This window comes from Nipponia nippon, unplaced genomic scaffold (assembly GCF_047370975.1).
Source record: "Nipponia nippon isolate SJK-2023a ecotype South Korea unplaced genomic scaffold, ASM4737097v1 scaffold_12, whole genome shotgun sequence".
NCBI lineage: Eukaryota > Metazoa > Chordata > Aves > Pelecaniformes > Threskiornithidae > Nipponia > Nipponia nippon.
This window is the reverse complement of record NW_028262313.1, coordinates 2,946,871-2,971,565: the sequence shown is the minus strand read 5'-3', so window position 1 is coordinate 2,971,565 and position 24,695 is coordinate 2,946,871. Positions and strand designations below refer to the sequence as shown.

The 24,695-nt window shown below is 44.6% G+C and overlaps 1 protein-coding gene across 2 annotated transcripts in view; it reads left to right on the top strand.

Moving 5' to 3' along the window:
* NEXMIF (neurite extension and migration factor) overlaps positions 1–24,695 on the top strand; it is a 173,841-nt gene that overhangs the window by 625 nt on the left and 148,521 nt on the right. The window lies entirely within an intron of this gene.

The window sequence follows — 24,695 nt, the reverse complement described above, 5'->3', positions numbered from 1 at the left end:
TGCACTTACTTCACCCTCGGCCAGAACAAAAAAAAAAATAATAAAGGGGAGGGGGGATGGGATTTTTTTTTTTTTTTAATTAAAAAAAAAAGCCTCAACCCTGGAAGTAACTGTCATTCCGCGTATTAAACTAGAAAACTGGCTAATCAAATAAAACTGGCTCATTGTCTGAAACTCTATCCCAGCGAAAAATGCGGCTGTGAATATAATTAACCATCTGTCTAGCGAGCGGCGGAGAATTGGGTTCGTGCGGTTTTTATTCCGGTCTCTTTAATTTCTGAACCGCTTGTGCGCCCGTGCAGCGGTGGCAGCAGTAATGTGTTTTGCTTACTAAGTGTAAGATGTGACCTGTGTGTGTGCGTGGATGATGCTGAAACGGGGAAGGGGGGGGGGGAATAATGAAATCCTCGTCTCCGAAATGAACTGTGCTGCGAGCGAGCGATACGGTTTATGATATATTAACCCAAACAAGCTGGAACGGGACCGGCGATGAAAGCAAAGGTTACGCGTTTTCTCTCCGTGATGCTCGCCGGCGTTTCGCCTCCTGCTCGGAACAAGCGCAGGATGGGTGCGTATTTGGGGAATTCGTGGATGGGTGTCGCGGGTGGATGCGTGCGGCCGGAGGGGAGCGTTGCGCCTGTGCGAGCCAGGGCCTGAACGAGCCTCTTGCGTGAAAACAAAACGGTTTTGTGGTTCTTCAGTCTTCCCTGAGGTTTTCCTCCGCTTCCCCTCAGCGGTTCGCTGGTCCCTTCTGCCCCGCGGCAGCCCCTCCGGCCGGCTTCGCCCCGAAACCTCTGTGCAACCATCAACATCCTGGTATTCGGGTGTGCGTTCTCGGTGTCGGAGGTACCTGCTGTTATCGCTGGAGCAGCGTGGTAATGCGGTAACCACTGTGCCCACAGCAAAGAGTCTGCTGGGGGGTGGATCGTGTGTGTGTGTGTGTGTGCCTGTACACACGCTTGTGATTGTTGGGGTGTTGGTTTTTTTTTGGTGTTTTTTTTTTTTTAGTTTAGGTAAGGGAAGAATACAGAAACTAAAAAAAAATAACAGCAGTGCTCAAGCAGGTAGGATGCAATTTAAAGTCACTTCAGCTAATACCCCATGCAAGACTACATTTGTTAAGGTATGTGAACTGTGCATGAGGCAGCAGTCTTTAGTGAATCACTTTTTAAAAACGAATACTTGACAAAAGAACCAGACCCGCTAAATGGATAACAATTATGTAAGCCCATAGTAGGTTTTGATGTATGTCAAGTCTGTTAAATAAATCAACCTGTTCAGTGAATAAATCTGCTATGCACCAATGCTTTATTTATTTTTTTTTAAAGGAATAAACGTGGCTGTGTATTTAAGATTTTTCTACTGAGCATGTGAGTCTTACGGCCAAGCCCTGTCGCTGCCAGTGACACAAGACAAATCCACGGGGAGGGTGAGGTGGAGGAGCGTGGGGAGGGAGGGGGCACGCCAAGTAATAAGATGGATATTAAAAATACACAAAGATGTGCATAAGGATTCCTAGTGATAAAATTCTCACTGATCCATGTCTTGATGGAGTATTTGCTTTGCAGTGGCAATGGCCCATACAAAGCTACATTGATTTAGCTTTCTCTGTTCACGATGGCAGTTCTGGTGAATAATTATTTTCCCAAAAGCCCTAACTAAGGGAAGAAAGAGAGTCCCTGCTTGGCCTACACAGTAGTACAGTATCTTTGAAAGCGCGTATCCGGCTGCAAATAAAGAGAGCCAGTCCAAGTGTTACTACACTCAGCAGAAATAAAAGGGAGGCAGAAAAGGGGAGCAACCAGCCGCCTTCCCCGCGCACCTCGTGCCCCTTTCCCTCCCTGCACCTCGCCCGGCGCTTTGCTTTGGGGGGCGGGGAGGGGGGGGTTTTGCGGTTTTGTTTTTCCTTTTTTGTGTTTGCTGTTGCCTTTCGGAGGCGAGGCTCCGGCAGCCCACTTAAACGTTGAGTTCTGAATGATGAGGAGTCTCTTTCGGATAAAAAAAAAAAAAAGGAAAAGCTTGTGGCCAGTGGGTTTTAACTTCTGTAGCTGGTACGGGGACAGGGAGTACGTCTGTGAGGGGCAGCGCTTTGATGGTGTCCTCCTTTTTTGAGATGGCGATGCCCCGTGGATGTTTTTGTGATCGATCACATGCCTATCTTTTTCCTCTCTTTGGGAAGAAACATAGGAAAAGACCTAAATGTGCTTGCAGGACCAGGAAGGACGCAGGCGAGGCTTGGGGAGAAAGCGTTCCCGAACAAAGGGGTCCGACTCCAGTTGGCATCCCAGGTGTAGGATGCAACCGTCGATACAACGTCCAGCAGCACTTCGCAGATAATAAGGCTTTTCCATCGTAGACAGAGTAGTAACAAACCAACCGTGCAGATTTCCCGCAAACAAAAAGCAACGTTAGGGTATAATCTTTTCCTTGGGCAGAATCCAGGGGGGAGAGTCACGGATACTCCAGACCTTGTCCTAATCCTCGCGTGGGGGCTGCGCAGATGCTGCCATAGCTGGGTTTGTGTTTGGCCCTGAGAGAGGTGGGTAGTCTGGATGTTAAAGACAGCAAAATTGCTGTTGCTTCTCAGTAAGGACAATTTTTGGTCTATGAGGGAATTTAAAAAAGAAATATTTTGGGAATTGGGAGCAAACCAATTTTTATATAATCCACCTGTTACGTTCAAAGTCCTGTATTTTCACCTGGGAGAGGATTGCGCTTTTTTATTTTTATGCTAGATCTTTGTGTACTTTTAGCTCCGCTTGAGTTGGCTTTATAATCATTACCTATGTATACAGTCAGGTGCTTGACGAGCCTGATTTTGTGGAAGCTGCCAGCAGTGAGTAAATGAGCCATGTGGCATAAAACCGAGCGAACCATGTTTTGTTGGTACCTTGCTCTTCCCTCCTTCCGTCGAGTTGGTCGTACGCGTCCGTGGTGTCAGCCGTGCGGGGGTCCGGGCTGTTCCAGCGTAGGGACCTGCCCGATATGTCACCTGTATGTGGTGCGAGAGGCTTGGTGGGATCTCAGCCCTTTGATTTTAGGGCTCCTGGGTGCCGTTACAACGAAATGTTCAATAATTACCACGTGTTACGTTGTTGTGTAGAAAGCAGTGAAGTTATAAATGCTGGAGATGATTAACTGGTTTAAGCATCCAGGCGTTGGGCGTGAGTTTTGCCTGAAGGATGCACAAATTGAGGATAAGCCGTACCAAAGTGCTGGTACCATCGGCTCCCTGCCTGTGGACATGAGGAAAAATTGGGAGTGTTTGGTAAAGCTGAGCCGGAGCAAAGTTTGCGGGAGGAGCTGTCAGTTCTGCAAATCAGCGTTGAACCCGGCTGCGTGCCTTATCCTTAGGAAAGTCGTCTTATGAACAGCAAGAGAAGGTGGCTTTAGTTCAGCAGTGCTTTGGACGGCGAGGTGGTAGTGCTGGGTAGATTTTGTTTGCAGTTCAGGGGACTAGCATGTAATCTGTGTAATACTGCCTTTGTGCGCCTCTATTGCAAATTGATGTCTGGGGAATGACATGTAGCAAAGGCTCTAGACCAGCAGGTCTCTGATATTTTTGTAGCAATGTCTTTTTATTCAAAGCAGGTGTCATGGAGATCTTTCATCCCAGGATTTCTTTCATCTCTGGCGTTTGTTAGCTTGTGTTAAAACTTTAAGTCTCGAGCATTTCTTGTGTACAGAAGGTGTTCTCCTATTGCTTTCGCATGGGCTGAGCCAGATGATTATGCAGTCTCCAAAGAGTGATACGTATGAGCTGGGTCTGTGTCTGCATCGCGACGTCAGCTCTGCGAATAATCCCGGGATGTAACCCAGTGCCCTCCGGTCGCGGGAGGGCTCCGTGCTGGCTGCGTCGGAGGGCACCGCAGGGAGACCGGGGAGCGGGCGGCAATGGAGGGCGTTGTCCCTCCGCAAAGTTTTCTTCTGACCCTTAAGTGTTCATTCCGAAGGTGACGTGTGCCCAGCGATGTGAGCTCATCTTTGCAGTCTCGTTTGGTTTTAACAGAGCTCTGGAAATGCTTTTTACTGTAAGACGCCTGGTTTGCTTAATTTATCCAAGCTGTTGTCTCGATACTCTCCCATGATAGAAAATTATGTTGGCTAATTGTTTTCTTTCACTGATCCTGTATTTCTTTTTTTGTTTTGTTTGTGCCGTATCTTCAGAATATGGGTGGATGCATCACTAGAAGTTTCTGATCGATCTTCTTGTCTGGATTTACTGTCTCGGGAGGGTAGGCCCATAGTATGCTGGACCAAAAGGGCTGGCGTTGCTTCTGCTTGGACCCCAGTTGATTCATTTACCGAATCAGTTTTAACACCTTTCTGAATTGTCCTTATCGTTACCGTGATCACCGTCTCTGCAAATAGCTGTTGTTATCCCTAGGCATGAGACCAAGAGCGTCTCCGTCCTAAGAGTCCGGGAGAGCTCGAGGTCAGACTTCTGGATGTCACCTTGCACGGCGTTGCAATGCCAGCCCTCAGCGTGTCATTGAAACGGGCAGGAACGGCAGAGGTTGTACGCTTGGCCTAGACGCTGGTTAGGTTTTTTTGCCAATTTATCAGCTTTCTCACCTGGCTTACGTAGAGTCTCTGTTATGCAGAATGGCTCCTCACGCATGGGTTGCTGGTTCACGTTGTGAAGGTCATCCTTACTGCTTCGTGGTGTTCACTGCTGTTGTCTGAAGCGGTTACACGCTTCTCCACCGAGTCAGTTTGAGAGGGGAGTGTCAGGATTTCTAAAATAAAACAAAATAGTTGAGGCAATTTCCACTTCCCCTCTCCCCCCGCATAAGGAGCTTCTCATGTACTGAAACTCAAGCATTGTCACTGTGCTTTTCCTGGTGTGCCAAAACTGGTGAGAAGGTGGCTGATGCTGTGAGACTGTTGCATTTTTGAGGGCGTTCAAACTTCAGGATGGAGGTTATCAGAAAGACCAGCTCTTGTGAATCTTGCAGGACGTGGCTGGGCTTTCAGGAGCGCCAGGACACGGCGTGGGGGACGGTAGGGTACCGCTCGGCGTGGGGCACTCCTGAGAAACTGCCTGGGTGTTTCATTGCCTGTGTGAGACCTGGGCTCTTTGGAGGGCTAGCGCACGAGCTCCCAGCTCTTTCTCAGTCCCATTCTAGGTACGCTCTCTGCCATGCTTGGGAGTTGCCTTTGGAGCCGCGTACTTAGAAAAAGTCAAATTCCTTTCCTCACACTTGGAAGGTTTTCGATTTTGAGCTACGGCGCAGAAGAACCAAATGTAGAGAAGAGAGGCTCTGTGGGTGGATCTCATTTCCTGTGCAGTGTCCCAATGAATGCCTTGAGTCTTTGATGGAGAAGAGAAGCTGAAGCCTTATGAAGGGCCTGTTTATTGGCATTAATTATTTTTTATTAGTTACAGCATCCGTAGTCCGTTGGCAGCAGAAGAGCCCAAAGTAAGAATATTAAATCTTCAGAAGTTTTTCAAAGCTTGCATTTTTCATAAGAAGCTTGTGAAGCTTCAAATCTAAAGCTTCCAAAGCCTTTTTTTTTATTCTTCAGAAGTGCCACTGAAGCTCTTTTTTTTTTTTTTTTTTAATTTTTAGTATTTTAGCTGAAACTATAAGTTTTATACATCAAAAAAAATAGTTCTTTCCCATCCATTGCGTTGGCCCCAATTTTCAGGTCTCTAGCTGGGTCAGCTAGATCCTCTGCAAGCATCGACTGTACTTTATAGACCAGGTGTGTACCCTTTGCTACCAATTTACTGCCATTTTTCTCCTCTGATTAGGCTTTTACTCTGTGGCTGGTAGCAGGCTGAAGCACATGCCGACATGAAAGGTGCGTTTGTTTGCAACCGGCCAGTTAGGACAATACTTGACCTTCACAGTTGTTGAATAACTTCAGAGAAATACTTAACTGCTTCACGGAAACAAGGGTTGTGGGTGGGAGTTTAACAAGTACAAAGTGAATCTGGTGGCCGTTTGGCCAGCCAGCAGCACTTTTTCCCTGTAGCCTGCAAGGTCACGTTTTAATGCTCTGAATATGAATTGAAGGTTCACTCCGGTATTTCGGTGGCAATACTGATGGATGCTTGGTCTTATTTCGTACTGCTTCAGGGAACGGAGCAGTCGGTACTCTTGGCTCTCTCTGAACCTCGAGGGTAAAAAGAAAAATTGCCTTTTCTCAGGGTGGTCGCTCTTCTCATTTGTCTGAAGAAAACTGGTGGGGAGTGGGATTATTTTAGCTACAAAAAGTTGTGATGTGGTTGGTTGGTTTTTTTTTTTTAAAAAATGTTTTGCTTACGTTAGGTGACCAGGTTTACTTCATTGCTAGCTGTGCCTTTAATGTGGAAGGATGGGTAGAATTTTCGGGAAGATGGGAAGGGAAAGTCTGCTGCTGACCACAATTTTTCAGCTCATATTAAAGCAAACAAGCAAACCCCCATCTGCTTAACACCGCTGGCTCTGTAGGGAGCAACACGCAATCATTTCCCATGGTTTGTTTATGTCTGTATCTAAGGAAATCCACTATATCAAAATCACCTGTCCATGTAGTGGCTTGTCTTGGATTCTTTGTGTGTGTGATATATTAGTTTTGAAGTACATCGAGCAGACATTGCCAACTTGTGCAGAAATACAGCAGATGATGATACAAGCAGCACGGCTAACGTATAATGCTGGAATTTAGGACCGTTACTAGCCCACGGTGCCTACGAGTTTATCTGAAGCAGAGGAGCCACGTGGTATTAACTCAGCCAGGCATGGCAAATGCGGAGAAACCCATCAGCTGAAACCTCCCGCAGAAAAAATAATTTGTCCTAACCCAGTAACCTTCACTTACTTAATTGTCTTATTTGTCTGGTTAGCTTATCATTTGATGGGGGGTTTGTACTGCAGTAAAAGCAGTTTTGTTTATTGTGCCTGTTTCTTTCTTTAATTTGTGCTAATTTCTTGCCTGCTTCTTTCTGGGCCTGTCCTCATCTCGGCTGTTACAAACGCCGCCTTTCTGAACGTGAATGGCAGGCTAGGCAATCCACTGTATTTCCAAGAAGTCTCCGGTGTGAAAGGGTGAACTTTTTGATCGGCTTGATCGCTCATTCTCAGAATTTATTGCTGTATTAGGCAACGCGAAGTTATGTTTTGGGGTTTACCTTCAGGTTATAGTTTATGTCCCTATGCAGTGTCAAGCTAACGTGCTACTTACAGTTCCCCCTTCTTCTGTGGAGGGTTGTTTAAGACCTGGGGCTTAATGATCAGCAGGGTATAGTGCTGGTTTTATCCTTCTGAGCGTTTCTGGTTTTGGAGGAAAGATGGGTATTGGTTGTGATGCCGAGCTGAACGTAGAGTTCGTTTGTGATGGATGCGTTGGCTGTTACGTGGTGTATGGAATTACTGATTCTGATTCATGTGTTAAGCAAACCCTGGCATCCCAGTCCTTCTCGTTTTTTTCTTTTTCCTGTTAACTACATCTTCCTTTCCTCCCTTGTTGACGACATTTACCTCTATATGCACAGTCTGCCAGCATGTGTGCTGGATTCCCTCGCTGCAAATACTAGAACCGGTTTAAGACTTCCTAAAGGTTAGCTCAGGATGAATTCAGAAGCATCTTGGATTAACTTTTCAACTACTGTGGGTAGTCTGGAGGGGAAATTCTGCAACATGAGCAGCTTGAGACTGTGAGCAAAAGCCCAAGTGCAGGCATCACCTTGGGGCGTTCAACCCCAACCCTCTCAACGCCGACGGAAGAGCCAAGAGTAGGGATGGAGCAAGATGGCCCCTAGGAGGGGAGAGGTGGTGATGCTGGAGCGACGTAGTAAGTGTGACATTTCAGTGTCAATGAGGGGAAGAAGAAGAAGAAAATGCTGCTTAAATTGTGCTTTGAAGCTGTTTGCTCAGCGTGGTATGGAAAAGTCTTCATCTGCATTGTGATCAATAAGTGTGTGCGTGGTGGAGTCCAAGCATCGTATCAGAAATGCTCAATGATTGTGTGCTTAAACTTCATGTGAAAGCATAGGGGTTATTTTCCCCATTATAATTTGTAACAAACATAAAATATATAAAATTTGCAGCAGACAATATCATCTCTGAGTTCTCGCCCTGCGTTCTGTGGGCTGATGTTGAAACAAAAGGGGGTTTAAGGATGCGCAGTACCATATTGACGACATGGTATAGTGATGGACTTGGCAGTGATAGGTTAACGGTTGGACTCGATGATCTTAAGGGTCTTTTCCAACCTTAACGATTCTATGATTCTATGATATTCTGCTGTTCGGTTAGGCCTGGGCATTTGCTGAAGGGGCCGTGTTAAATCACAGCTAAATTCGCAAGAGTCAGTAAATGAAGAGTCAAGGTGAAAACTTGGTGTGTAGCTCGCTGTTTAGTCAGCATTTTTGTTATTTTGTTAATGCCTTCAGTACCCCGCCACGTGTTTATGGGTAAAGCAATACCCTGTGGTGGTAGCTCCTAAACTTCATCTCTGTGGCTGTTTGAATGGTTTCTTTCTGGGGCAGCACAGGCTGCTTAAATACCAAGAGGGTAGCGGAGGGGTTGGAACGAGCGTTTCCAGGTCCGATGGTGCTCTTCCTAGCCCTTTGCTATCAAATGCTTTCACACACTGCTCTGCCTCTCCTTGAACAACTTCTGTGCATTGCATGGTAATGGGAGTCAAAGGAATTTGTTTGATGTTATTTATTCAAATCTGGAAAGGATGGTTGTGCAAAGACCAAAGAAAAATGGTTTTAGTCTGACAAATGCCAAGGGTTTTTGTTTTGTTTTTAAAGCCCAAACAAACCCTTTGGGATCCTTGGCTGGGTATATAATAGCATGAAATACACCATTTCTTTCATTCTGCTCCCTAAAAATCTAATTCTTTATGCATTTAAAGTGGGAGTTGAGGCAAAAACAGAGTTTAGCTTTGTTGACCTATATTTATGAAAAGAGAAGGCTTGCTAACTGTTGCAAGAAAATAGATAGTGCTGTTTGTATACTCTGATGAAATGTATACACATCCTAAAAACACTTCGGGGATTCTTCATCTTCTTACTGAATTTTTAAGCCCTTTCCAGCCAGATTCAATCCGTTCGTGCCGTTCATAGCGTGTATATTCAGGCTTCCCATTAATAGCCATGAAACATCAATGAAGAGGGGCAGCAGAACATGGAGTTTAGAAATAAGCAAGGAAGAGAGGTATTACTGAAAACCGCCCTGAATCTCAAGGTTTAGAGGTGAACTTTTTTCCCGCCTTTTTAATTCAGCCCGCTCTTTATAAAGTGCAGTTTAATGGTTATCGTGCTGGTTATTGCATAACTGTGGCACAGATGTTATTTTTTGTAATGTTGCCTGACATATTTAAAAGGGAAAGGGAGGAAGGGAATTTATACTCTTTGGAGATGAATATGTGGAGCCTATTAGTCTTTAAAAAAGTGTGAAGAGCTTGTTAGAGCCGAAGCTGGCACGTCTCTGAAGGGCTGATCTGTGGAGTGGAGCTCTTCAGATAAAGGACGTGTTGTATCTTCTGGAGTTTGTTGTACGTGTTCCCAGATAGCCTAAAATCAGAGCTCGGTGTAGTACTTGCGCGCTTCATGTTTAGGCACGTGCTTAAATATTTTTGTGGAACTGAGACCAAATCCGAACGTATATTTAATAAAATAAGGTGTTGTCCGAAGTTACGTTTCGCAGGATGATCCGCAATGGTGCTTAGAGTTAAGGGATGTAGAGATGAAATACATCACTCAACATGGGTAGTACTGAGTGTTTAAGTATTTATATTACTGCAGCTGAAAACAAAACCTTTAAAGTTGCTTTCTTACGAAGGTTTGGCCGAGGAAATACAGTTAGGAATACGCTGGGCTTCAGCGGAAGGAAAAAATTACATGCAGGCCTGCCGTTTCCTGGCGGAATAGGCATGAGAACATAACGTCGTCTCCTTTTGGCATTTCTAACAACATTAGAAGTTTTAAAATAGTACAAATGCAAATAAGTAGAGATGAAAATGGCAAATGCTATATTTATAGAATAGACTATAATATAAAATGCTGTATTTCTATTTATTTATGTCTAATAACAAAATGCTTGGTGTTTCAGATCAGCACAGGGTGCCCTGATTCACAAAGTTTTACCAACACTGCCTAAAGCTGCACCACCCACCTCTCCCTGCTGTACAGAGGAGCTAACCGGCTCGCGGAGAAATGAATGACCTGCTAGAAATGCAGTGGTGAAATGAACCCCCGAATCCTGACTGCCCAGCCCTCGCTTGTGCCTGTGTGCGGGGCAATAGGATAATTGTTTGTGATGAATTGATAAGGGGGAAAGAGGAGGGAAAAGTGACACCTACTGTCACTGAACGTCTTTTTGAACTCTTGGATTAAAGATAATTCCAATGATTCATTTAAAAGAACTTGCAAAAAGAACAGGTGAACAGTAAGGAAAACAAACAGAAGGAAACCTGAGAGTGTTTTTTACTTGCTTCTGCCTAGGGCAAAATATTTTGGTTTGATTTTTATTTTGCTTTTGTTTTCCCCTTTGCCCTTCCCCCCTGCTGGATTACCTACTACAGGAAATAATGAATTAGGCAAAATAAACCCTAAATTATAGTTGTAGACGCTGGAGCCGCTGTGTGAGTGTAGGATTACGTGCAGGCTCAGGTGTACATTTTATGGCAGTCCTTGTGCCTGACCTTTTTCTTCGCCAAGAAGCAGGGGGGCCGTGACTTCGTGCCTCGGCTCCCGCAGCTGGGCTTCCGAGGCCTTTTGTCCTGACAGCCGTCTTGGTGCTGGGTGTCGATGTTGCCATCCCGGGTGGGAGAGAGGGCATCCCGCCTGCCTGCCCGCCTCCGTCGGAGGCAAGGCTTCCTTGGCTGGCAGGTGGACAAAGCTCCTCCAGGGTCTGGAAATATTCTCCCTCTCCCGTGTCCAGTGACGCCTGTGTGTGGTGCTTGGAAAACTTCCTCTTCTGGCTAAAAAAGAAATGGATGGAAAATATTAGTCTAAAATAGAAGGTTTGTGCTGGTGCAAGCTGTGTTTACTTTTGAAAATTCAGTTTATTAAACTCAAGGCTGCAGAACTCCAGGGATCAGTGATGCTGTCTGAACATCACCTTACGCACCGCACAAGCAATTTTTCAAAATTACTTTTTTAATTAAAAGTTGTATCGGTTTAATGCGAGTTAAAGGAAAGTTCACAGGCTTAGTGTTGTCTGAAACATGCCGCAGATTTGGGAAAAACCTTTTTCTGCCTTTTAAAGTTTATCCAAAATAGTGAATATGCATGCAAAGAGAGGCAAATCTCTTTCTGGGCTTTACATCTGAGGGATTGCAGGGTAAAGGTATTTATTGATTATCAGTCGAGCTCCGCTTCCGTTACCCTCGGAAGGAGCTGCACAGCAGCTGAATCGGAATATGAACATAAGGAAAAACAAGGAGGACTTGAGGTACAGTGGAGGAAAGTCAATACAGAGCTTATTTAAATGTCAGCTGCCTGGAAGAGCTCTGCTCAAAAGCTGCAAGGAGAGATTAGGTCTAAGACATAATGCATGAGTGTGTAAGGAAGGGAGGAAAGATTGCTGAGCAAGTCAGGTGCTGTGGGGAATGCGTGCAGAAGGAATATATTAAGGAGGAGGAAGGAAGAAGAAACTGCTGACTGAAAATTACATCTGACAATTAGTTTTGAGCAACTAATTGGAGAAGCACGTGGCTTTTGGACATGGGAAGACTGTGATCGTAGTTGGTGGGCGATCTGATCCGTTTTAACAGCTTTATTCATCAGCACGGTTGACAGGGACAAGCAACACTCATTACAAATCTGTTTACTACTTCTATATGTTGTATTTATTTTCTGAATGTATGTGCGGAGTGGAGTGTCTCTGTAAGCGTAGGACTTCTGGAATTTGAATCGCATCGGCTAATAAAGCCAATAGGCCAGAGTTGTAATTGTGTGGCATTTGTCAACGTAAGTGGATTTACATTTACAGCCAAAAAAATCACTGTTTTGTAGATGAATAGCCTTATTCTGAATCTCACGGCCATTTTTATTTTGGAAAGTTAGCCACTAATTATGTGTTGTAATAAGTAGGAGTTGTATTACAGTTGTGCCTGAAATAAAATAGGTTGAGCACTCTTGTGCGAGAAACGTTATTAGAGTCAGCCTCCAAAATTTAAACCCAAACCGAGTTACACGTCGGCTTTGTTGGTGGGGTAAGGAGAACATTGAACGCGTTTCAGTTGTGGTGAAGCCTCTGGTGGAAGGCCCGTACCCTTCTGGTCCGTTTGGTCCGTAGCGGAGGAGCGCTGCTGGTTCAGGCGGTGATGCCGAGCTCCAGCGCAGCAGTACATTTGCGCGATGCTTTCTGCTGTCGCCGGGGGGTTAGCAGTCTGTCTCATGATGGCGAACGAGGACCTCGTCGGAGTTTTTCGGTCCCCCTTGGCCGTGTAACAGCAGTGTGGTACAGCGGGTCATGAAGTCCACAGCGTTTAGGCAGGACTGGGGTGAGAAAGATGGGGCGCACCCCGCTGTGCTGTAGCCCACTGCAACCCGGCCCAGGTTTTTTTCTGTTTTTTCGTCAGCCTCTCGCCTAATTTTGAATGGAGCTCAATGTCTTTATCTTCAGGGAAGTGAGTGCCCTTGTGCATATGATAGCTAAAAGACCTAACAAGCCTTCAAGATCGAGGCTGTAGCTGGCAGTATTGCTTCCTTGGCACAGCAAAACTTTCTCGTCTGAATCCATTCTGTTGAAAAAGCTGTGTCTGGGAACAAGGGGTTGCTCAGGACAGTAGGACCAGGAACATCGGAACGAAGGACGGCAACAAAACAAACGCGGGTTTGGATGTGAGGGGTGTTTCTTTGCCTTTGCTATCTAGCATAAACATGTAGCAACATGTATGCTAGTATTTGTATTCTTATCAGTCATACGGTATGGTCTTGTTGTGCCACACTGCCTGCAAACACACATTTATTAAAAAACATCACAACCGTTGCACACACTCCTCTCCTGCAGAGAGGATGAGAGAACAAACAACATATGACGAGCATTATTTGCATTGTTTAATGCTTTTCTGAGCAGAAGAACTCATTTACACTAGAAGATACTTCATTGTCTAGAAGGGAAGATGGCCAAGCAGGCTGAGCTGGGCAGGCAAGTATTTAACAAGGAGCTGGGATCTGAACCTATGCTCTGAAGCAGTGGGCTTAAGTTACTGTCTCCCTCTCTGGCATTAGCTTTTATTTTCCAGACCGCGTTATGCCAGTAGAACAGTTGACCAGGGAAGTAGGTTTCCGTTTAAAAGGCACAGGAGGTATCACTTTGTGGGCTGAGCATGTGAGCCAACAAACCGAGTTCCAGCCCTGGCGCCAGCGTTGACTTCTCTCCTGGCCATACGACAGCGCCATCGTTTTTCTGTCCTGCTTGCCCCACTTGTTTAATGGGATTATTAATGTGGATGCGTTTGCTTCCCAGGAGTGCTGTGAAAATTAGTTAAGGTTTGAAAAGTGTGTTGAAGTCGTCTCTCACTGCTGATCATTATTACAACTACTGCTTTAAAAACACTTCCCTATTTCTTCAGCAAAAATATTTCCTCTTACATTTTCTTGTGTCGCTTGCGTGCGGTATCCCTAGGCTCTTCCAGTATACATACTTTTTTGTAAAACATTTTATTTTAGCCCGTATTTGAGATTCAGATTTTCAGTATGTATGTTATTACACAAAATGTGAATAGGAGGCAAAAAGCCTTATGCTGATGAAACTTCATGGTTGCTGCTTTCCCGGCTGAGCAATGTCTGTGGGTCATGTATGCATTGACACATATTTGCAATGATGCTCCATCGCATCTATTTAAAGGAGGTGTTTAGACCGGGAGGGATCCTTACGGCTCTTACAATGTTAGCTGCGTCTGTAGAGAAAGCTGAGAAGCAGACAGGCTAACAGGAGTACAGGGGGATGGACCTGGAGATGTGAGATGAGATCTTGAGAGTGAAATACTGCCCTTATCTCCAGTACTGAGACAAGGTGGTGACCACGAGCGTGTTCTTTCAGGACGAATCGCTCCAATGCAACTGCAGTCGCAGCCTTTTGGACCAGCCAACTGTTAGACTCTCTCGAGTGAGGCAGACCCCGCATGTTTCAAATTGCATACTCTAAAGTGCTGGAAAAATAAGGCAACCTTTCAAAGTTTGGCCTGTAAAACTTCCCTCCCTTTTATATGACGTAGAGGAGCTATCATGCTTAACTAAAAGGTTCATGATATTCTTTTGAAGATTTCTATTCCAGTAAAAGGTGGAGAGATCTTTCTGCAGATTACTGTTGGCCAGGACGGATTTCTTGTCAAAAAATGACCTCTCTTAGCAGTTTCTTCAAAAAGCATCTGGGGAGCCAGTTGAACCTAAACCAAGAGGGGTAGAGCTAAGAAGAACGCTTTCCATAGTGTTTAAACTAGACATTTCTTGGAGGGGATCCTTCCGAGTGTTGATCTAGGTTGACTGTAGGTGGTATTGAAATCCTTGGATGTGACTGAAAGTTGGATTGAAGATGAAGGGAGAGAAGAAGGAGATGAATGTCGGGAGGAGCGAAGCGTTTACTCTTGCAGGGCAAGAAAACACCGTACCTTCTTCCTTGCAACACTCACCCAAAATGCCCGTGTTACTTTCCCCTTGTGGGCTTCTTCCATTCTCCTTTTCTTTCCCTTCAGTATCAAAAGCTCCATCCCCTGAAGGTTATCTTGCTTCTGCTATCCGAGTTCACACAGAGAATGAGATGAAACAAGGCAAACTTGGTTCTAATAGCTCTCTTCTAATTCTGCTGCATAATGGAGATGAGCAGTACTTACATAACAATATTCTGGGATGTTAATAGATTTAATAACCCAGAAAGGTGGGAAGAGGTTCTGAATTAGCTATAAAATGGCATCTAACTAACGAAGTTTACAGGAAGCTCATCTCTTTGAAGAAGAGTCAGACGGTAGGTGCAAGACTTCTGCATATGCTCAGAAGAGAAAACAAAATGAGGCTGCCTGTCCTAGTCGGAATAAATCTCCCATTAAAAATAAATTCTGAGGTGCTGTTGGATTATGCCAGTTTCCCATGGGCTTCTAGTTAAAGTCTTGTAAAATTGTAAACAACACAGACTTCTTTAGATTTAATTTTTTTTTCCAAGTGTAGATACGTACCAGTCTTGGGGATTATAGCTCTGTATGTGCCCGATGAAAACAATCAGTTCATTAATGCTGTTTTGTTAGACCTTGCCCCCCTCTTACCATGGTGATAAGGGACCTTAATTAGATCCCAGAACAAATGCTAGAGAGCTTGACAAAAAGAAGAAACATGGGGAGGGGGTGGAGAAATACTGAGATGTTGTTAGCAGATATATGCAGAGAGCTGTATCCTGCAGAGGAGAGACTGTGTTTTATTGAAAACATTGGTTTTCTTTCCCGAGAATAGAGCATGTGCTGGTAGGCTGTAAGCATCTGCGGACAGTATGTAGAATTGGTATTGGCAGCTTTATGTATGTCAGATCATGCTCCTAGGTGTGGGCACCTGTCCATCTGCCGAGGAGACCGAAGGAGGAAAGCGCTGCCGACGGAGTGGTAGTCACGAATTAAAAATGTATTCTTCAATCTATTCTGGATGCTGGTGATGTTCCCTGATGGGAAGTGGCCAAATCGTTGGGTTGATTCATATGTTCATATGTTAAGAAAAAAATGTCTGTGTGGGGAGGGGTGGAATGGGAGGAGAAGGGTAAGAATTCAGAGGATTTTCACGAATACCATTGGCAGAGAGCGCGTAAGTGAAAGGGGGGGGAATTATGATGCTAAACAATGAAAAGGAAGGTTGGCAAATATCGTTAGCTTAGAAAAGGAAGAGAGCGTTTTCTGTAAGGAGCAAATCTCCATCTGAATTCAAAAAGGCAAGCGTGCAGAAACGCAGGCATTAAAAACTACGTTGCATTTTTTAGTAAGAAATGTTAGGTTCTTCTGTTTGTTTTCTGGTTATCGGGTGCTCAGGTTACACCTTCAAAACTTCCTGCGCCGTCGTTCGAGGTAGAATATTAACTTCAGGTTAGAATCTCAGCTTTTCATTAACTGCATTTCCAGTTTGAAATTGGAGGACTGTGGCTATCAGCTCTCATGCCTTTGTCTCTGGTCTTAAATCCACGTGCTGCCTGTATAGTTGTACTTCATAATTATTCCTCGCTGAAATTACCTTTCAATAAACTAAAATAAGGTTATCTCCTCGAGTCTCTCTCATAAGAAGTGCGTTTTCCAGGTCATAAGACAGTTGTTCTCCGAGCAACTAATTTGTTAAATTTACTTTTTAAAAAATTTCTTTTTCATTTTCATGTCAGATTTTCTGTATCGCAACATATGCATCTTGGTGCGCGGGTGAAGATGTTTCAAGCAGAATTTATTACATTACAAGATGACGCATAAAAGGCAACCCTGTTGTCAAGGGCTATCGGGCAGTTTAAAGTCTGGAATTGGATATCTGTCTAGCCAAATATTTTAGAAACTTTTAAGTAAGAACAAGGTGTGTCATTCCTGTATTTTTAAAAATACGCCTCTGGAAAGCATGCGTCAAAGCCGCCAACATGCTAGTAAATATATCAAAAAGCAAATCCAGATGCCCGTGGACCTATGTATCATTTAAACGCATTATAGTAGGTACTGAAGTGATAGTCTGAGAGGCACCTGTAATCTGGGAGTGAATTCAGAAACGTCCATTAGCCTTGATTATGTGAGAGTAGCCTTCGTATAGTCTGTAGGTGCGCCGAACTGAATGCGTTTCGGTGCAGCGACAGGAGCAAGACTTTGTCTTATTCATGGTCCAAAGAAAGCATTCGACTGGCTTGGGTAATGCCATTTACCAGGCGGTCTTGAATTTACACTCGTTAGGGGGAAAAAAAAGAATGTTTTCTATATTGGTAAATATTTTTTTGTATAAATTTTTATTTGCTGAGCCCAGGATAAGTTGTGCGGAGCAAAAAGGTTTTGGTAGTTCGTGCGGATTCCTTCCGAGTTGGTCGGTTTTGGACAGGGCTTTGGTTATGAAGGATAAAAAACCTGAAGGTATGGTGGTGTTCGTAGGCCCTGCTACGGCGGGGTGTAACAGCGATGCAATAGGGTCATTTCAACAAAGGTAACTTTGTTTTTCTTGAAATGTGTGCAGGAAAAAGCAACTATTTGAAGTTTGCTAGGTGCATGATTTCTTATGATTTCTTATTCTTTCAGTATTTCTGTGTTTCCAGTACCCCTATTCACGATTTTCGTTCAAGGTTAACAAAAATCTCCTATACAATTCTCGCAGTCCTTTCAAAACCCTGGGTTTAATTATTTTTTAATTTACCTAGAGAACATGGTGGCCTTAGATATCCAGGGCTATCCAATAGTAGTTTCTGTTTTGCAGTCACAGAAACCAGGCTTCTTATTGGAATTGAACAGAAACGGAGGTTGTTCAGTTTAAGTTTTCCAATTTTCCTTCGCAGGCTGCGAGTACCTGGTGTAAGCTTAAAACAAGTCATAACTAAGACGACAGTAGGGTTATAGAGACAATTTGATGGACGCTCAGTGGAAAGGGATTTCAGATAAATACATATAAGATGACTGTAGTTTAAGTAACATTAATAAAACAACACATAAAGGTACATGAGGGGGAGGAGACTTGAATTGTTAATAAAATAACACACAAAGGTAAAGGAGGGGAGGAGACTTGAATTGTCAGGTGGATGAGGTGAAGGAGTGAGGATGGGTCACCAGCGGTACCACTGCCTGCCACTTGATGGGAGCTCGGTATAAACTGGTGGCTAGGTTTCCCTGCCCTCTAAACCTGTGCTCCACAAAATTATTGTCAGATAAACATTACTGCAGAAAAGAACCCCATAAACTCATGCTTTTAGGGATTATAGCATTGCTAGTAGCACATAATACCATTAAAATCGGCACTTTTCAGACATGCTTCAGGAACAGTGAATATGAGCGTCTGCCCATCTTCAGGAGCCTACAGAATTGGATGGGAGGTCTCAGTGGGTCTGGAGCTGTTGTAGAAGCGACTGCTGGTGAAGCACGAGGGTGATGAAATCAGAACAGCACGTTTGGAAGTGGTCTTCATTGTTTTTAAAGCTGCGTGGATTGCTTCCATGTAGTACGTGGTTGAACATCTCGTAGTTCTGGGGGAAAAAAAGGCAGGCAGAGGACAAGCCAATTCCGTCATTTAATATTAAGTTGAACTCGCTTATGCTCTGTAATTTGAAAGGAATAAAATGAATGTTTCCATCTTAGTTGTTAGTCTATTGTAAATTAGTAAAGTTGCTGGTTTATAATGTAATATTTTGATTTTTTTTTTTCAATTTCAATCCTGTTTTAGAAATACAAAGCAAAGGTACAGTGTCAAAAGAGATGCAGAAATGCGGGATGAGTGCACCTTGGAAATACGGATTATCATGTGATTTGTGCACGGTGTTCACTTACAGGAATGACTTTAGCAATCGGCAGGGAAAGCTTCACTGTACACTAAAACCTTTCTTCGAAAAGATCTCTTCTATCATGACTTCTGTTATTTCACAAAACCCATAGTTCAACTCCAGTGACACCATCCAGCCCCCGCAGTTGGGCAGGGGGTGGCGGGACACCCCGTGGGCAGGCTCGCTGCAGCGATTCACTGACCGACTTCGGTTGAAGCCGCCTTTGGAGCGCGGCAGGCTCCCGGCAGGCCAGGAAATGCACACGCAAGGTATTAAATAGCCTAAGTAGATGATCTAGAGGATTTAGTCCTAAATAATGATGATTTTTTTTTTTTTTCCCCTAAGCCGTTGTTCCTACTGGTTGTACATGTTTCTTATCTAAGAATTTTTATATTTGGCTTTTTCTAAGTCAAAATGTAGTGGGAATGTTTTTTAAATTACTATTTAAAGCTCAGATTTTGAGTTAAAACTCAAACCTTTGCAAATTCCCACAAGGGGATGTTTTGCCCATGGGCAGACAGAGAACAAACTGGAAGTGCCGAAACGCGAGGTGCGCGCTCTTCCCCGTGGCAGCGGCTTTGCAGAAACGGACGGCAGCAGCACGTGGAAGGTGCAATGGGCTGCTGAAGAAGCTGGTGAAACCTCTCGCTAATCCTTACTCTGGCTTCCGCCTACCTCAATTAATAATTATGGAGATGAGCTCTTAGTGGTGAGTTTTCTGAAACTGTGTGTGTAAACAGTATATATATTTTATATATCTATATATTATAGTATATATTATGAAAAGTCTTTATCTAAAGACCTCCTTTGTAGGTCTGACTGCAAAGCTGGGAGAGCCCTGCTTGAGCCAGCTCCCTTCGGCAGTCCCCTCTTCCCTCCAGCAGTGCTCCAAGAGGTAGGCTGCTCTTGGGTCTCTTCTGCATGAAAGTAGCGGATTTGCAGGGTAACAATATGAGATGTTAAGGAGACACGGTGATTATTTTTCTAGCTCAAAGCAGATGTCAGTTGCCTTTTCTGTACCTGGTTTTGTATACAAGTTTCACGGTAGGTAAGTGTTTTGATGAAGGGTGGCTCCTCCTCCGCTCCCTTCTGGTTGCAGTGAATAGCGCAGTTTAGTTACGGGGGTACACTGTTATCTGTTGCACAAAAATAGGCTGTATTTGTGTGGCTGCTGTCAAACTGGTGCGGCCACATCCGCGCTCAGTGGTAGGCGGGGTGATGCGACTGCAAAAGCAGCGCGGTAATGGTGGAGCCGCACCAGTAGAGATGCGTATGGAAAAAGTCCTTGGTGGCCTGGCATCTGCTTTTACAGTTACTCCCGAGCTGATTATTGAAGCCTTACATTAAAAAATGAAACTCTAATTAAGGATTAAGTGGGTTGAACAGTGTATTTGCAGCGAGTCTATTCAAGGTGTTCATTCGACAACTCAGGTGTGTTGTCTCGAGAGAGTCTCAAAACGTATCTGAAGTATGTCCAGGAACGTGACTGTAAGAGAAGGAATCAAGGGCATATGGAAATGATACGCAGCTCATTTAATACCGGATCAGCAATTCTAATCAAGAGTTAGAAGTCGTTTGCCAGGTGTCTGCGTCTGACCCGGCCGGTCGGGGTTCGGGAGCACGTGCTGGGTTTCAGGGTGAGAGTGCAGCCCTCGGACTCGAAGGCCTGCCGCGAGGTTGCAGCTCGTGTTTGTGTCAGGGCGGGAGGAATGACGGCTCATCTTCTGCAGCTGTACTGCTAGGCCTTTCTTCTTTCCATCCCTTCTGGGCAAAAAGGTAGTACAGCAAAAAATTTCTGGCTGATAGGCTGTGCCTGAAGGAAGAGCTGGAGACGCAAGGGATGTCACACCGCTCTCTCCAGGAAATACAGCTCCAGTCTGGGATGCTCTTTGGCAATGATGTCTCTTGAGTATCGCAGTATAGGTTTCGTCATCTGGCAAGTCGAGTGTTGCACAGGCAGCAGTGCTACTTCTAAGGAGAAGCGAAGCTAGTGGTTGTGATTATCAAAGGCTCGTTGCACAGCTTGGTAAACACAGGTCCGGCTCTGTGTTTGTCCCCTTAGCGGAAGAGCGTGGGTATCCGTTCGGGGCTGGATGATCACGCTGGCCTGCAATGGTCCTGGCAGGGAAGCCCGGGCACTGCCTGTCTGTTTGATTTGTCTCCCTGGCTTCCCCTGCCTTGTATCCTTTGCGTTTCTGGCACGGAGGCTGCGTCTCAAACTGCAGATGGTACCAGGGAGCAGGGCTGCGTGAGCTGGCGAGGTGCTGGAAGTGACCACGTGCTGGCAGCCGCCGGGGCCGAGGAGCCGAGCAAAGTTGTTCACACAGAGCTCTTGCAGGCCCGTTTTACTGCTTGCAATCCCCTTTTACAGAATACAGTAGCCTGTAATGTTGGCATACCGTAAAATTCATTATGGCCTGGCTCTTTCATTATACAACTACCCGGAGTTTGTCGTTGGTTTAAGCAAATAATGCAGTCGAACCAGTAAGTGTACACAAATGTTCAAGAAATTAAATTAGCAAGCCAAAAGTGATGGTACGGAAGGGGGGGAGGAGGGAATAAAAAGATAAGGCTTTGTAAAAAGCTTGATCGTAAGCAATTTATAAGCAGATGTTTGGAACATAAGTTTTTCTTTGTGTGCTCTGGGAAGTTTCTAGTTTACTCTTACTTCTCAGTTAATGACAAAATAACAATACAACTTCCAAGTCTGTTATGAACAAACTCCCGTGCACTTTGCTTCACAGAAATTCTTTTTGCAGTATGTAGAAATTTAACACAGCAATATCAGATGTCTGTGTAATTGTGTACAAGTGCTAAGTGCTCGTGGTACCCGTCAACGTTAGCCAGTTTCTCTGCAGAAGCAATGGCTGTGGCCCCGTTATGTGCTAGTGATGTTCTTTGACGAATCTTTTAATCCTTTTTTCACAGAAGGTAAAACTGAGAGAGGGAAGTTCATGGCCCAGTTGTGTAAAGGTGCTGTAGGCGCTCAGCTCCCAAGGATGTCAGCGAGGGTGATGAGAGTCAGGCTGCGGAGGTTAGTTAATCTAGCAAAAAAAGCTCGTGTGCTCATATCGAATCATGCCGTTCAACCAGGTTCCCTATACAGCTGCTCAGAGATTAACGTCTTCCTTGGAATAGGACCTGGTGGATGTTCATCCATGAGTTAGTGTCAAAGTGGTTTTGTTTAGTGTACTTTCCATGATCTGGGAGAACCTGAAGCAGTGGTGGCTACAACAGCCACTGCAAACTGGTTTGTCTGGTCCATTTAAAATTGCACGTACACTTGCAACTTCCTTGAAATTTTCTGCAGTTGCATGCCAACTTCTGAGCTCCGCTGATCAGTGCAACTGATGTTCTCCGGGGGCTCCTGGCAGCTTTGTAGCTCTCCCATCTGCGATGGCGCTCAGTGGGAGCAGGTGACGTGGCCACCCTGCCGTACACCAGCGTGTCCACGGAAGGCACCAAGGAGCCTCGGCTGGTGCTTGAGCCAAGGATTGCAGGAGTGTCTCAGGGTAAATGAGGTGGTCGTTAATCAAGGCTAGGTTTCTTCTACTTGATGAGAGCTCATTAGGACTTGCTAAAAAATACGCATTTCAAACGGCCTAGTTAAACTGTTAGCCTGTAACTAAGGCCTAAAGTTTTGATTATTCTTGTCGAAGTGGGAAAAGACGTTTCTGGTACGTAGTGGTCAGTGCCACTGGTGGTGGTATTTTTGGGAAATGCATAGTTACATTGCAGCTCGCCCCATGAGCTAGTGGAATGAAAAAGGATGAGAATCCCACTTTTGCCAGCTTGGATGCAACAGAGATCGACCGTATCCCCAAATTCACTGGCTAAATTTGACTCGAGCCTTTCCCTTCTTCCTAAACTCCCCATTATGGTTTTAAATACATGTATTCAGTATTCTTGATGTCTGTCCTAAAGCTGCATAGCATTTCTGTAAAATATAAAATACCTTGTGACACTTGCCATTTCTTTCTACATGTACGACCTCTGGAATAACTCCAAAGCTCTGGAAAAGAATGAGATTTTCAGTAATGGCTACAGGCATGAAGGGCACAAATCCCATTGGATTTATGCTCCTAAGTTGCTGTAAGTGCTTTTGAAAGTCACATCCAAAATGTATCATTAAGAACAAGATATGCTGCTATTGTTTTTTAAAGCAGATGTGTGGTATAAATGAACAATAAAATGTAAGGTGCTTTATAACGTTATCCTTGTGGAAGAATTGTTAAATACATAATTATTACAAACAGCTGAATTTTGGAGAGCTGTCTTGTCAGGATTGCAGTTCGGTATGTAGATGTTCATCCAGCTCTAGAGAGAAACCGAGGGACTGAGATTTCAGGGCAGAACTCCTTTACTCCGTTGTTAATCAAGAAGAAATTTCTATATATTTCTACTGAGACAAGAAAATATCCCCAGTTTCCAAGAAATGTTCTAGTACACTGATTGTTAAATGTAAATGAGACCCTGTCATTAAAATCCATAGATTCACAGTGCTAAATGACAAATTGCATTTACCACATCGCTTAATACACCATTCTTTTATTTTAGTATCTTGAAGGTTTGTTACTGCTCAACGATATCTGGGAAGTTTTCTGGTGGTTTCGGCTAGCGGCTTTCTCGTGTCTTCGCTGGAAGTTCATTTTCCACTGACCCTTGAATCTCCTGAAGTCAGGAGACGGGCTGTTACTCGATGAACAGATTCCTCCTGCTTTTCTTTTCCAGTACCTGAACTATCTTTTTTTGATGTGCCACATGTTCTAAAAATGCACCATTTTGCCCTCCTCCCTTATCGGTGCCCGACTGCATTTCAGCGTTGTATACCTGTTAATGAGATTTTAATTTCTGAATTCTCTTCCTGAAGAGGTGGTTATTCCTTTGGGAATCGCCTCCGGTGTTTTGCCTGTGCCCGAGCTGCTAGCCCGTCGAATCGCTGCGTATTTATGGGGCTGGGCACTCCTGTTAGCAATTGTAGTTACATATTTAAACATATTTCACATAAGTAATTCTGTTTTATGGCCTGTAGCCAAATTGACTAATTCCGCTTCCTCAAAGCTCCAGAAAAATATACATATTTAGAACTTGGCTAAAACTTCCCTTTGGCTACTCAGTGATGTTTCCCTAAGGTCAGGCTGTTCTAAGTGGGCAAGTAAAGGTGTTTCAACATAAGAAAATTGCAAACCGAGTTTTCCCATCCGTCTCCTCCTTTTTTTGAGCCTGCCTTTGGTGGCAGCCGAACCCTGCTCCAGCCGAGGGGGCTTGTTTTGCGAGGACATGCTGGTTGGACTCCTTCGCATCCTCGAATGCAAAAGACCTGTCATAAATAAACTGCTCGGGTCTCTGCTTTTTTTTTTTTTTTTTTTTTTTTTTTCCCCCCCAAAACTCATCCCACAGGGCAAAAGAGTGGGCCGGCTGGTTGCAGTATCACTGCAGAGAGGCGATACGGACCAACCCTGGGCTCAGTCGCTGTGTTGGAATGGGTGACTCAAAATGAAGTGGCTGGATTTACGAAGCACTTCATTTATAGTTGCTGGGTTTTATTTGTAGTAGAGCTGATTACAGGCAGGCAATTGTCAAAAATAAGGAAAGGCTGGGAAGAAATTTTTCCTTGTGTTGAGCTTTGTGTGGCGTCGTCGTTGTGTTTTGCAAGTCCTGTGTCCCCCCAGAAGCGTTTGTTATTGACGGCTGCAGGGTGGGGAAGGCGGAGAGCCCTCGCCTGGCTTATCCAGCGCGGTTCGGCGGGGCAGCTCCGCTGGCCGGGGCCCGGCGTTCCTGCCCGAACTCGAATTCCGTTTCTGAGCCCCAGCATCCCTCCTGACAGCTCGCGCGTCCTCCGGCCATCATGCTGATGGCTTGGCTGTCCTTGGGTTTTAGTGCGTGGCGTTCACGTGCGGAGATCTCCCTTTCACAGGTGGGTTTAACACATGTGCCAGGTTGGAGGGGGAATTTTTTATTTATTTGTTTTTGCTAGCCTAAGTTAGGTTTAAAATGTGAAGCCATTAAACGATAAAAGCAACACACATGCCTGTAGAGGTCAATTTAACTGGTACAGCAGCACGAAAATACACAAAGGACCTATGTAACAAAACCTAATCGGCTTTAGCTTGAGGGTTACCAGAACCCACATCTTTCAGATTGCTGCTATCAGTTACATTTCTACAGTTCAGCACTATTTATTTATTGCGGTCAAAGCACAATATTTGTACCTATTAGGCTTTGAGTTTCTTTTTTAGCTCCCTCCCTATAAAGCAAGATGCAGCATTATTATTAAACTGTTCT